Source organism: Canis aureus, chromosome 1 (assembly GCF_053574225.1).
Source record: "Canis aureus isolate CA01 chromosome 1, VMU_Caureus_v.1.0, whole genome shotgun sequence".
NCBI lineage: Eukaryota > Metazoa > Chordata > Mammalia > Carnivora > Canidae > Canis > Canis aureus.
Window position 1 is genome coordinate 76991508 of NC_135611.1, and position 14967 is coordinate 77006474.

A 14967-nucleotide genomic window follows, 5' to 3' on the forward strand; every position below is an offset into this window, starting at 1 on the left:
TAGTAAGATGACCAGTAGCAAATGGCACTGTGCGAAGGTACAAGGGTCACAGGATTCCGTAAGTATGAGGGAGTTTGACTTCTGTAACATGGAAGCTCACCAAGTCGGGGTGGGGGGAGCAGGGGGAGTGTAGGCTTCAGATAAGGTGTCCAGTCTCTCAGGGAAGCAGCTGCTGCTTCCACACCCCAAAGGAAATAGAAAGAAAATTCATGAACAGCAGTTGACTTCTTCATATTTCTAAGGTGAGATGATTTGGAGGGTGACACATTTTTATTCCTCTAGTTTGAATCTGATTCTGATTTGTGAATATTCCAAAGGAGTCTGGTGAATCTTGCCCAGTGTGGAGACCAAAGTGCAGTGAAGTCTACGCATAAATGCCTGGACAAACAGAACTTTTATCTCGACCACTCCCTGTGGAGGGAGGCTACTGCCTTTTCTTCAACTTTTTATTTGCTTTATAAATAAAATTTTTCAATGTTACTAGCCTGGAAAAGTCTAGTTGAATAGTACTTGGTGTGATAATGTGTTAAAAACACGGCAAATGGTGAGTATGATGTAAATTGGGAGTCTGATATTTTCTCAAGAATCTTTTTGAAGCATCATCACTTGAATTCACTCTCTTCCTTTTCATTTTATAAACCAGAAGGTATAGGAATCAGTTTAATATTGTGATCTTTGAAAAGAGTAACTGAGAGACTTTAGATATTTGCTTAAGACTACAGTTATTGGGGATCCCTGGGTGGCTCAGCAGTTTGGCGCCTGCCTTTGGCCCAGGGCGCGGTCCTGGAGTCCCGGGATCGAGTCCCACCTCGGACTCCTGGCATGGAGCCTGCTTCTCCCTCCGTCTGTGTCTCTGCCTCTTTCTTTCTCTCTCTAGATCTATCATGAATAAATAAATAAATAAATAAATAAATCTTTAAAAAAAAAGACTATAGTTATTTTTGATGACCTTAGACTTTCTACTTCATAAGGAGAAAAATATCCTACTAAACTGATTCCAGTCATTAATCAATTTATGAGGTAAAAATATCACATGGATTATAATTTGTTTATAGAATATCTGTCCTTTCACCTATTGATGTGTTATTCCTTTTTTTTTTTTTTTTTTTTGTCAAAACCCTTCTCTGTGAAGTGTTCTCTGAGTAGCAGGGGAAAAATGGGATAATATATGCCTGCTCATTAGTTACATGAATTTTGGAAAAGTTACATATTTTCTGAGGCCCAGTTACCTTACTTACAAAGCATGGGTCATAATGGTTATCAGAGAGACCATTATGAAAAATATGAGAATGTTTATTAAAAAGCACAACTCTGAATGCCTGTAGCACATACTGTTTATTCCCCAATATTTCTACAATGAAACCTTGTCTCCTTAGACAACTTGTAAAGCTAGGCTACCTTTTGCACCTGCAGGATCTGGCACAGTACATAAGAATTTGGGGAAACACCATGAATCCTCCCAAGGTCAGCAGGCTCTGAATTGTGTAATAGCTCGTTTAGTAGAAAAACACACCAAGGAGCATGACCCCTGTGATTAAATTAAAAAATAAACAACAACAACAACAAAACCCAGTTGCAGCTGACCAATAAAAACCTCATCAAATTGAATTCTGATAGGCAAAGTGTATGAATAAATTAAGAAGTCTGACATTTCTTGAATAAGTTGGCAGGAGGCTGTGGTTTCTCTGAATTATCTCAAGTTTTTTGAATCCTCATCCTTGGAAAATTTTGACATAAGTCAACATTAAAAGGAAAGGTAAAACTAGAAATGAAGTCTTGGAAGGGAATTCCAAAATGGTCCCTGTTACTACAGTTTCAAATTTCACCTTCAGTCACTCTGGAATGCTAATCCTTTGGTTAAGAAAAATTCCAGTGTGTTTTCCTTGTTTCTTTGTTAGAGCTATTACTATTTGTGTATATTTGCTTCTAATTGTTTTTCATACGCACATTTTTAATAGTTGTAACTTTTTAAAAGATGTTATTTATTTATTTGAGAGACAGAGAAAGAGAGAGCATGAGAGGGGGAAGGGGCAGAGGGAGAAGCAGACTCTCCACTGAGCAGAGCCCAATGCAGACCCAATCCTAGAACTCTGGGATCATGACCTGAGCCCAAGGCAGATACTTAACCGACTGAGCCACCCAGTCACCCAACAGCTGTAACTTTTTTGCCTTTAACATTTCATTTATTTACTTATTACAATTTATTTATTAATTTTAAGATTTTATTTATTTATTTGAGAGAGAGTGAGAAAACATGAGCAGGGGGAGGAGCAGAGGAAGAGAGAGAAGCAGACTCCCTGCTAAGCAGGGTGCATGACTTGGGGCTTGATCTCAGGACCCTAAGATCATGACCTGAACTGAAGGCAAACGCTTAATGGACTGAGCCACCCAAGTGTCCCTGCCTTTAACATTTTAGCAAATATTTTCCCACATTATTAAAAACTTGCAATTAACATCAGGTTAATGTTTGCAAAATTTATTATCCATCTCTCAAGTGTTGAACAGTTAAAGGTTTCTAGAATTTGAAACTAAATACTGCCCCAATGATCTTTGTGCATGGAGACTCCTGCCACTTCTTTTATGACTATGTATTTAAGCTAGAATTAGGGAGATTTCTGGGTCTAACCACATGAAATACCTTAATATCTTGATTCACATTTCCAGATGATTTCAATGATTGAATTAACATATTATACTCCATCAGGAGTGGAAGAGAATGCCTGTTCATGATACTCTTGCCAGTCACTGTTCTTTGGGGTGGGGACAAAGTGAACATCACTGACTTGGTAGAGAAAAAAAGATGTCGTGTGATTACTTTAATACTCCTGTTTTTTATTACTTGGTTTTATCTTTATTCATCTATTACTCTTTGCATTTCTTCACATGTAAATTTTACATTCAAGTTCTATTGAGGGCATAGTGGTTTTTGTAACAAAGACATTTTATTCACTAAAGATAACACAGTTCTTTTCTCTTTAGGTATTAGATTATTATATACATACTTTATTTTATTTCTTATATATTTGATGAAAATTGACTTAAACCCATAAGGATTTTTTTTTTAAGCAAAAATTGGAGGTTTTTTAATCATTGTAGCTTGGGAAACTGACAAAATGGCTATTAATTAAATCAGTATGTTTGGATCGTTACCATGTATCAGTTACTGTGGTAGACATATATCCATTTATAGCAGATTTCATCACAGTTAGTAAATCCTGGATATGATGGATCCTGTCCTCACAAGCCAGTTTTTATTCTTCTCTGAAGATTTTTTTTTTCCTCTGAAGATTTCTTGATACTACTTCTCATAGTCCATCATGGATCCAAAGCATTTTAGAATTGCGCTAATTTTGTTGATCTGTTCCACAGTTCTTCTGGTCTCGATTTCGTTGAGTTCTGCTCGAATTTTTATTAACTCCCTTCTTCTCTTGGGTGTAGGATCTATTTGCTGTTTTTTCTCTAGCTCCTTTATGTGTAAGGTTAGCTTTTGTATTTGAGTTCTTTCCAGTTTTTGAATGGATGCTTGTATTGCGATGTATTTCCCCCTTAGGACTGCTTTTGCTGCATCCCAAAGATTTTGAACGGTTGTATCTTCATTCTCATTAGTTTCCATGAATCTTTTTAATTCTTCCTTAATTTCCTGGTTGACCCTTGTATCTTTTAGCAGGATGGTCCTTAACCTCCACGTGTTTGAGGTCCTTCCAAACTTCTTGTTGTGATTTAGTTCTAATTTCAAGGCATTATGGTCTGAGAATATGCAGGGGACAATCCCAATCTTTTGGTATCGGTTCAGACCCAATTTGTGACCCAATATGTGGTCTATTCTGGAGAAAGTTCCATGTGCGCTTGAGAAGAATGAGTATTCAGTTCAGTTTGGATGTAAAGTTCTGTAGATATCTGTGAAATCCATCTGGTCCAGTGTATCATTTAAAGCTCTCGTTTCTTTGGAGATGTTGTGCTTAGAAGACCTATCGAGTATAGAAAGAGCTAGATTGAAGTCACCAAGTATAAGTGTATTATTATCTAAGTATTTCTTCACTTTGGTTAATAATTGATTGATATATTTGGCAGCTCCCACATTCGGGGCATATATATTGAGGATTGTTAAGTCCTCTTGTTGAATAGATCCTTTAAATATGATATAGTGTCCCTCTTCATCTCTCACTACAGTCTTTGGGGTAAATTTTAGTTTATCTGATATAAGGATGGCTACCCCTGCTTTCTTTTGAGGACCATTCGAATGGTAAATGGTTCTCCAACCTTTTATTTTCAGGCTGTAGGTGTCCTTCTGTCTAAAATGAGTCTCTTGTAGACAGCAAATAGATGGGTCCTGCTTTTTTATCCAGTCTGAAACCCTGCGCCTTTTGATGGGGTCATTAAGCCCGTTCACATTCAGAGTTACTATTGAGAGATATGAGTTTAGTGTCATCATGATATCTATTCAGTCCTTGTTTTTGTGGACTGTTCCACTGAACTTCTTCTTAAAGGGGAATTTTAAGAGTCCCCCTTAAAATTTCTTGCAGAGCTGGTTTGGAGGTCACATATTCTTTTAGTTGCTGCCTGTCTTGGAAGCTCTTTATCTCTCCTTCCATTTTGAATGAGAGCCTTGCTGGATAAAGTATTCTTGGTTGCATGTTCTTTTCATTTAGGACCCTGAATATATCCTGCCAGCCCTTTCTGGCCTGCCAGGTCTCTGTGGAGAGGTCTGCTGTTACCCTAATACTCCTCCCCATAAAAGTCAGGGATTTCTTGTCTCTTGCTGCTTTAAGGATCTTCTCTTTATCTTTGGAATTTGCAAGCTTCACTATTAAATGTCGAGGTGTTGAACGGTTTTTATTGATTTTAGGGGGGGGTCTCTCTATTTCCTGGATCTGAATGCCTGTTTCCCTTCCCAGATTAGGAAAGTTTTCAGCTAGAATTTGTTCAAATACATATTCTGGCCCTCTGTCCCTTTCGGCGCCCTCGGGAACCCCAATTAAACGTAGGTTTTTCTTTCTCAGGCTGTCGTTTATTTCCCTTAATCTATCCTCATGGTCTTTTAATTGTTTGTCTCTTTTTTCCTCAGTTTCCCTCTTTGCTATCAACTTGTCTTCTAGGTCACTCACTCGTTCTTCCACCTCGTTAACCCTCGTCGTTAGGACTTCTAGTTTGGATTGCATCTCATTCAATTGATTTTTAATTTCTGCCTGATTAGCTCTAAATTCTGCAGTCATGAAGTCTCTTGAGTCCTTTATACTTTTTCTAGAGCCACCAGTAGCTGTATAATAGTGCTTCTGAATTGGCTTTCTGACATTGAATTGTAATCCAGATTTTGTAACTCTGTGGGAGAGAGGACTGTTTCTGATTCTTTCTTTTGAGGTGAGGTTTTCCTTCTAGTCATTTTGCTCAGTGCAGAGTGGCCAAAAGCAAGTTGTATTGGGAAAAAGAGAAAAAGAGAGGAGAGAAAGAAGGAAAGAAAAGAGAAAGAGAAAAAAAAGGGAAGAAAAAAAAGAAAAAAAAAGAGAAGAAAAAGAGAAAGAAAAAGAAAGGAGAAAAAAAAGGGGGTGGGGGAAGGAAACAAATCAAAAAGCAAAACAAAACAAAACAAAACAAAACAAAAAAAGAACCACCGGGGAGTATCTTCTGATTCTGTGTACTTTAAGTCCCTTGGCTTCTCCTGGAAGTTGTCAGTCTAGCTGGTGTTCTGGGGGAGGGGCCTGTTGTGCTGATTTTCAGGTGTTAGCAGTTGGGGGAGCTGCTGTGCCCCTGCCTGGTGCAGGGCTCAGTGGGGGTTGTTTACCCCGTGAGGCCGCAGGAGGAACAGCCCCAGTGGCGGGGCAGCTCTGGAAACCTGGATTCAGCTCCGGCAGGAACTCCGTCTGCAGGGCCTGGAGGCTCCGGGGCGGGGCCGCTGATCTGCTCAGCTCGGGGCAGGAGCGTCCTCGCTGTCCTGGGCCCTCCCGGCCTCTGCCTGTCCCGGGGGAGGCGGGATCCTGGGCTGTGTCCCGGCGCCCTGTGCTCCGGAGCCTGCGCTGGTGGATTCGGGCTCCTGCCCCGCAGCCCCCTCTGCGGAGCTGCCGCCCGAGCCCCCCCCGAGCAGCTCCCGCCGCGCAGGCCCCTCTGCATGGAGCCTCTTCCTCCGCCCGAGCCCCTCCGAGCTGCTCCGGGTCCCGCCGTGCGCGCTGCAGCCCTTGGGGAGCTCGGCGCACTCTCCCGGGGCGCAGGTGTCTGTTAGTGTCCCAGGGAACCCGAGGGCATCCCCGCCCTCCTGGGTCCTGCTCCACCTCCCTGCGAGCCCCTTTCCGCCCGGGAAGGTCGGTGCAGCTCCTGCTCCTCCGGGACGGGGCTCTCCTGTCCTGGGGACACTCGCCCCGGCCTCAGCCCGGCTCCTCGCGGGCCCCTCCCCCTTGGAGGCCTTTGTTTCTTTACTTCTTTTTCCCCGTCTTCCTACCTTGATAGAAGCGCGAACTCTTCTCACTGTAGCATTCCAGGTGTTCTCTCTTTAATTCTCAGGCCGAATTCATAGATTTTCAGGATGATTGGAAGGTTTTCTAGGTAATTTGGTGGAGACAGGTGATTTGGGGACCCCACTCTTCCGCCATCTTGCTCCTCCCCCCCAGGATTTTTAAATACAATGCTTATTTTTATTTTTAAAAGATTTTATTTATTTATTTATTTATTTATTTATTTATTTATTTATTTGGAGAGAAGGAGCAGTGGTGGGGAGGGAGAAAGACAAGCAGATTCTGCCCTGGGTGGGGAGCCTGACGTGGGGCTCGATCTCAGAACCCTGAGATGGTCACCTGAGCTGAAATCAAGAGTCAGACACTTAACTGACTGAGCCACCCAAGTGCCCCACAATGCTTATTTATTTTTAAAGATGTTATTCATTTATTCATGAAAGACACAGAAAGAGAGGTAGAAACACAAGTAGAGGGAGGAGAAGCAGGCTTCAAACAAGGAGCCCAATTCGGGACTCAATCCCAGGAATCCGGGATCAGGCCCTGAGCCAAAGGCAGACACTCAACCACTGAGCTACCTGGGTGTTCCTGCTTGTTTTTAAGATATAAAAATAATGTGTTTTTTTAATAATTAAGAACATATAGAATTAGAGAAAGAAAATAAAAATTGCTCCTAATTCTACTACCCAGTGAGGAGTACTGTTCCCATCTGATCTATTTCTTTCAGTCCTTTTTCTATATGTTAAAAAAATAATTTGAATAAAACCATGATCACAAGGAAGTTTTATAACTTTTATTTTCATTGACTACATTGAAAGGCTATCCTGAATTCATTAAATATCTTTTGAAAAAATAATTTTTAATTGTTGCATAAAATTTACGTGCAAACTCACAGATAATTGGATGGTTTCTGAATGTTTATTATTATATGTAATACGATGAAAAATCTTAGGATAGAGACTTAGAGGTAGAATTACTGGATTGGGGGCATGAACAGAAATATTGCAAAATAGATTTCTAGAAAGTGGTAACAGCATATATTCCAGCAGAATGTAAAAGTGTCAATCTAACCTCATTTTACTGGCAATGAGCATTATTATAATTTTAAATAAAAATTTTTGCTTCTTTGATAGAATTGTTATACTTCATCATTTTGCTTTGCTGCTCCTTAACAGCAGAGTTGAACATTTAATAGAACATTTGTTTATCCTAAGTTTATTATTTGTTTCTATTCTTCTGTGAAATATATGTTTATATTTCAGAGGTTTTATTTCTTTTTAAGAGCTCTCAATATAGAGGATATTAACTTCCAATCACAGCTATTGCAAGCATTTTTCAAGTTTTCCATTAACATTTAAAAACTATATTCAGGGGCAGCCCGGGTGGCTCAGCGGTTTAGTGCCGCCTTGAGCCTAGGGCATGATCCTAGAGACCTGGGATCGAGTCCCAGGTCGGGCTCCCTGCATGGAGTCTGCTTCTCCCTCTGCCTGTGTCTCTGCCTGTCTCTCTCTTTGTGTCTCTCATAAATAAATGGATAAAATCTTTAAAAAAACTATATTCAAATTATATAAACTATTTAGTTACATTAATTTCCTTTACGTTTTCTTTCATTGTTTTTAGTTTAAAAAAAGCCTTGAATGCCCTGAACTTAATTAAATGTTCACCTATATTTTCTATTTTAAAATGTGTTTTCTAAGTTAACTATTGATATTATTCTTTGGAAACTAAAAACATGCTGAGAAAACATAATTACATGTATTCTCAACATCCTAAATCATCCGCTGTTAATATTTAAATATTTAAGTATAAATATTATACTTGTATGTATTTATTTATTCATTTATTTTGTCTTCCTTTTTTCCTACTAGGAAAAGAGATTCAATGTCAAAGATGCAAGAAAGGAAACTTCCTTCTCACTTATTTGGGTCACTCCTGTGATGTGAAGATTTGGCATGACTTCTGTGAGCTGGGCCAATCTTCTAATACTATTTCCTAGACAGTATTAGAAATGTTTCTAAGTAGTATGTTATTGGTTTAGAAGCTTCAATATCAGATAGTAAGGTTTCCTCCTCATTAGAATATAGAATGGCTACACATTCTATTACATTAATGTGTCTGTCAATTCTTGTGATAACATCACCTTTCTATTTTATTTTTATCAAATAAAAGGAGACACTCCTCATTTTATTTTTCAATATTTTAGTCTCCATTCCTGTTCCATTTTGTGGACTATATTTAGAAATGTTTTCTCAATTTCCTTCCAAAATCTCTCTGAAATTTTCTTATTAAAATTTTTTGGAATGCCTGGGTGGTTCAGTGATTGAGCATCTGCCTTTGGCAAAAGTCATGATCGTGGGATCCTGAGATCAAGTCCTGCATCAGGCTCTTTGCAAGGAGCCTGCTTCTCCCTCTGCCTATGTCTCTGCCTCTCTCTGTCTCTCATGAATAATATACAAAATCTTAAAAAATAAAATAAAAAAAATTTAAACATTAAGTTATCTTAGAAGAATCAATATCTTGTCAAATTTGTAAACATTTGCATTCTGCATATAACCTTCAGCTTGATTTCTAGCTCATTACTTCTTCCACTGCATGCAATTTGCCAGTTAATCCATCAATTGAATTCTACATTTTAGTTATTACATTTTCATGCTTGGATTTCTTTCCTTCCTTTCTTTTTCTTTCTTCCTTCCTTTCCTCCATCTCTTCTCTTCTTCTCTTTTTCTTTTCTTATCTTTCTTCAAATCTGCCTGAGCTTGATAGTTTTCATTATTTGCCCATACTTCCAATATTTTCTGGAATTTCCTTAGAAATACGACATAGTCTTATTTTATATTCTGTATATAAAAATTCCAATGTCTTCAGGCTCTGTGCATCTGACTTTGCCACTTGTTGCTCCTGGCAATTCTTGCTCATTGTGCCTTGTTTCCTCATGTGGCTTGTGAGTTTTTAATGTCAGCTCATGTTTCAAGCTCCTTTGGGAATGCCAGGAGGACAGGGTACATGTACACTTCTCCAGTAAAAATTTGCCTGTTCTCCTTCCTGATTCTGCAACTTTGCTAAGTTGCATCTTAAAAGAAATTCTGGACTTAGGGCTTTTCAGATCAAACAAGTGGTACAAATTTAGGTCATAAAGCAGTGTGAGGGATAACTTATGATTAAAAATATGAAGGGGAGATGGGCAATTTCTGTGGTGTCTACTTTTTTTGGGTGGATGCAAATTCTTCTTTTACCGAAGGTAGGGTCATTTAAGATCCTGGCTCTATGTGCACATTTCTCTTCTAACTCCCCTCTTCATACATACCCTAGGGTGTTTATATACTGTTCTCTGTGGTGCCATTAAAATACAAGATCTGTGACAGTATCCCTATTTTCATCTTAAATTAAGATGCCAGACCATCCATATAGAACATTCTCTTAGTAGAGAATGCAATGCTAGTGTTGCAGGATTGGCAAATACTTACTCTCAGCCTATATGAAAAGTAAAGGTTGAAGAGTTAGGGAAAGAATTTTGAGGAGTAAGTTATTAGTCTGCTCTAATGAGAGAGGGTGGTACACTTTGACTTCAAGCCAAATGGTAAGGGGTGGTGAGAGGCACTTGGAGAGTTTGGCTCATGTGCCCTGTGGTTTAGGAGTCATAGAGACTAGTGTTAGCCTTATATTCTTTTGAGTCCATTTTGGCACCTAAATATGGTTGTTCTCATAGTCATCATTTGTCTACATTGAGATATCCATTTGCATAGGCTAATGTATGCCAATTGCTCTGAGGCCTTAATAATGCTAGCTAACTACTACAAATGAATATACACATGTAATTTTCTTTAAATAAATATAGTTGTGTGAGTAGTAAAATGTTTTTTTGGTAAACCTATGAAGCCGGTGTTACCACAGATCTGTGGATTGATATCAAACTGACACCGAAAACAGTAAATATATTCAGAAATATGTACCTTCCACTTTGGTAGTTGATTCGTTGGAATTAGAGAGATTCTTGATGACCACATAAAACCTTTTTACTGTTAGGAAAAAAGCATTCAATCTCATTGAGGGGAGAGTATGTAACATGGCATTTGAGAAGAAAATAAGATAGGCTAAAGTCTCACACAATGATAGAAATGACAATTTTTTGATTAACAAATTGTCAGCATGGGACACATTCCTTCAATTTTCAGCAATTTGAGATCCTTACGTTAATCAGCTTTTGTAGAATGCCACCCACTGTTCATACAGCACCTAGTAAGGCAGTAATGAAAAATTGTAGAACCAGCATTAGATCAGAGATCATGCTGACTAGAGTGCCTTTATTTTGTGTGAAGACCTTTATTATTATTATTATTATTTAGGAATTGGTCAAAACATGCCATGTCCTCCTTAAATGACTCTGTGAGTGCTTTCTCTCAGGACAATAAATGGTGCTAATAAGTTGGCAGGCCTCCCACCAACTAGACCTTTGATATATTTTGTGTGAGCACATTAATATGAAATCAGAATTATGGAAACACAGGGAGTATTCCCTGCTCATAATTGTCTTTTTATGTAATGCAAAATAAGTCAAACTATCATGTTGCTCCCAGGAAACCTGAACCACTTATAAAATAATGACTTTTGTTTTTATAAATTGGCTTAATTTATCCATTTCTTTATTGCTTATTAGTTTCCTACAACATGCAAGGCGCTGTAGGGGCTAAATAGATGTGTGGGCAGAGCCCTGCTGTGAAAGAGCTCACGGTATCCTTATACACGATATTGTTTGGTCCTCATGTTTTTACTTCCTTTGTATTCTTGGTCTGTTGAATAAACATGACAATATTCTTCATGTGTGAATGTGACACTGCTCACTCCTTGTCTGTTAGCTATCACTTTGTGCTTTTTTCTAGGATTGAGGATAAGGACTGCTGGTGTGCTTAATCTCTCTTGGTACCAAACTAGACATTTTCAGAAACACTTCTAAGGCTAATTAGTATATAGACTGTAACCCAGAAGGAGAACAGAATATATTGATTGATGCAGGACTGGGTATTGTGATCTTTGCAATTTTTTTATTGGCTCAATCCATGAGTAGTTCCATAAAGCGAATGAAACTGTGAAGTGGAATTTCAATCATCTGTGATTCAAAGAAAAGGGAGCCAACCTGTGGATTGTTCTCAGTAGAGTGGCTGAGTATATGGTGATGGAAACCTCAAACAGGAGGTCTTAAGTTGGGTTTGATGACTGTGCTTCAAAGGGTATAGGAACTTCCTGAGATTATAAGTAACATTTTATATTTAACAAGCTGTGTGTTTTCTTGAGGAGATAGTCTATAGCGCTCATTGGACTCTCTGAGACAAACAGAATTCCCAAAAAAGTTGCAAACTATTGGCCGAGGTCAGTAGTTGGTGAATTTTTTTTCTGGAAAGCACCAGATAGTAAATATTTTAGGCTTGGAAGAAAATATGGCCTCTGTAAACAAATGGGTGTGGCTGTGTTCCAGTTCAATGTTTTTTTTTGTTTTGTTTTGTTTTTCTCTTACAAAAACATAGTAACCTGCAGGCTACTATGTAGCCTCTGACTACTGGCTTAGGCTATGATTTGGTAGCATGAACTTTCAAAATACTGTGCTTATATAAGTTTTCCCTTTATGAAAATCATATCTAATATAATGAATTTTATTTATTTTTGTTTTTCCTGTCTTATTGAAGTATAATTTACATGGATTAAAATGAACAAATCTTAGGTGTACTACTCAATGAATTTTTGCATGCATATATATCATATAACCTACATCAAGATATATTTCATCACTCCAGAAAGCACCCTAAAGTTCCTCTTTAGCTATAATCTCCCTCTCCCTAGAAGTAACCATTCTTTACTCTTCATCACCATAGCTTAGTCTTACTGTTTCTTGAACTTCATTTAAATGAGATTATGAAGCAGTATGTATTTTTTGTGTGTCTTTGGCTTCTTTCCCTCAACATAATGTTTTTGAGGTTCACTTGTGTTTTTGAACACATAGATTTATAATACAGACATCTAGGTTCTGTATATTGTTGTTACTCAAGACCCCACTTAACTAGAAAGAATTTGTTGGTCCTTTTGGTGTTTATAGTGCTATATTAGGGGCCACAAGGAGATGCAGGAGAATTCCTGTCTCTATCCTCTCACCACTTGGAGTTAAACCACAAACATAGAAACTGCAATTCAAGAACTCTTAGTTACAAATAACATCAACAAATTGAAGCATGAACTCTGAGTACTCTTTCTCATTGGAGAATTTAAAGGTTTAAATGTATTAACAAATGAGGGCTCTTGTTTCTCTTTACTTTTAATCAGTAGAAACAAATTTGGTTTTATATTACCATTGCCCCATAAAATTGCGAAGAAATGCCTAATGTCCTTTGGTCCAGTGCTTCTCATACTTTTATGTGCATGTGAATTACCTGGAAGTCTTGTTAAAATGCAGATTATAATTCAGGTGGTCTGAGTTGTGGCCTGAGAATCTGCATATATGGCAAGTTTCCATATGGTGCTGATGCTGCTGGCAAATGGGAAACATGTTTGAATAGGAGGGGTCTCATATAGTAATCGTTACTGATGTGTTTTAGACCAGGGACGGCATCCAAGGGCAGTGGCAGTGAAAACTCGGGGAGTAGAATATCTGTGAGTTGAAATGGAGGGAAGTTGCTGAGAAACTGGAATAGTACATGAGGAACAAAAGATACTAAGGATGATTCTTAGAGGTTGGCTTTATGAAATTAGACAAATAGCAGTAGCTCTGGATATCTCTCCAGATCACTATCTACCTCTGGATTGCTTCTGGCCCTGGGTCTTTTGCAGCCACAGGAACTTACAGATTTGGATTCCTACTGGAGCAACATCTATTTCCCATTATTTCTATGTTGAAACTTAAATGATCTGAACATGCTTTGTTCCTGTATTGGGTTTATGGTGGATTTTTTTTCTTAAGAAGTGCTGCCTTCTCTATATCATAATATTTACCTAATTTGTTCTCATGATGCTACCTAACCACTTCTGCTTTTATGTATTAAATTTTGGCATAACATATGCTTTTATATTGTTAACACATGTAGAACCTATAGTCTTCAAATGGAAGATTTAGGGACTCATTAATACAATGCTTCTGACTATTCCATATAACAAGCACAGCCTAAATCAGTAGTAGCAGGTTGTACTGCACTTTTGCCTCTGACACCCTTTGTACCCATCTCTATAATTCCAGAGCTGTTTTTAGATGCTCACATAAACAACATTTTTATTACAAAGTCTTTCTAACTGCTATCTTTTAAAAAATTGAGTGTATTTGAAAAATGCCTTGCATCAAGACAGTTATCTGGAGGCCCTGATGAGGTGAAAGCATGGCTCTGGTGAAGTAGCTAGAAAAGTAATTGTAAGCTGGAAGAAAAAGAAGTCAAGATTTAAATAGGGGATGCCCTAGTTAGTAATTTCAGGGTTATGACAAAGTTCAAGGCCATACTAATGGAATAGGTGGCTGATGGCGGTGCAGAGAAGAGGATCGTAAGAGAGCAGGAGGTCAAGAACACAAGGTCTAGGTGTTAGATGGGCCATCCACTTGGTTACTAAAGTCATCGAGGATATTGGTAGGATTTGGGTAGGGAGACTGTGCTCATGCTAAAGTCTTTCATAAATGGTGGCAATTGAGGGATAAGGGAAGTTGATGTGTGACTACAAGGGTGACAAATAATAGCTAAGAGGAAATTGGAGAGGCTGTCATGTACCATGTGATAGGAGGAGATCATTGATGGCAAGTGATGGTGGGGCACAGAGAAGACAAAAAGTCTCCATCCAGATTTTGAGCTCCGTGGCAGTGAGAGAATGAATAGTCTCCATTTGTGAGGCATGGACAGGGGAGGGGTCTCCCTTAAGGCAAGACAGAGGGATTAAGCATAGAAACAGATTAACTTCACAGAGGATTTTACTGTATGGAACAGTATTTACACAGAGCTGAGCTCAAGGGTTTTTGATGGGTTTAGAGGGATGGGCTGGGTCAAGGGCCCATAAGTACCAATAGAGGTATAAGGGTGGAAGAGAAAATGGATGGCCAGAGATTCATACTTAGGGTATACCTAATGAAAATGCATAATGGGTTTTCAGTTAACCTCTTCGAGGAGAGTAGGCAATAGGCCCATGTACAGATGACTTCTCTTAGATGATGTTAGTTCCAACGACTATAATTTCTGCAATCACTTGGCCTCAGCTGGTGTTCTTCAAGGCTGCAACCCTGCAGTTAAGGCATGAGTTGGTGTAAAATCCTTATTGTTATTCAGCCTTATAATCAAAATTCCTGACTATGATTAGGTTCATCTTTTACGCCCTAGCATCACACATGCTTGCAATAAATTGGCTGGGATCTATGATAATGCAATCATACACTTTTGTAGTGTTTACAGGCTTTGAAACAGTTTTCAAGGTACTTTCAAGCACCTTAACCCATATAATGCCTTGCATTTTCTTTTTATAAACACAAAGCTTTTTTCTTAGGGTTTATTCATAATTATGAGAAAACTCCAGC

The 14967-nt window shown here is 38.5% G+C and overlaps 1 protein-coding gene and 1 long non-coding RNA gene across 11 annotated transcripts in view; one reads left to right on the forward strand and one right to left on the reverse strand.

The window, feature by feature from the left end:
* Positions 1-14967, forward strand: part of RASEF (RAS and EF-hand domain containing) — a 209408-nt gene that overhangs the window by 83772 nt on the left and 110669 nt on the right. For 2 of the 6 annotated variants that reach the window (XM_077905650.1, XM_077905662.1), the window contains exon 3: positions 8309-8401. The exons of the other annotated variants lie outside the window; for them this stretch is intronic. The gene's annotated coding sequence lies outside the window, so the exon portion shown is untranslated. The remainder of the gene's footprint in view (positions 1-8308; positions 8402-14967) is intronic. 6 annotated transcript variants of the gene reach the window in all.
* The window catches only part of LOC144318574 (uncharacterized), a 102472-nt gene that overhangs the window by 54060 nt on the left and 33445 nt on the right, over positions 1-14967 (reverse strand). The gene's annotated exons all lie outside the window — the stretch shown is intronic.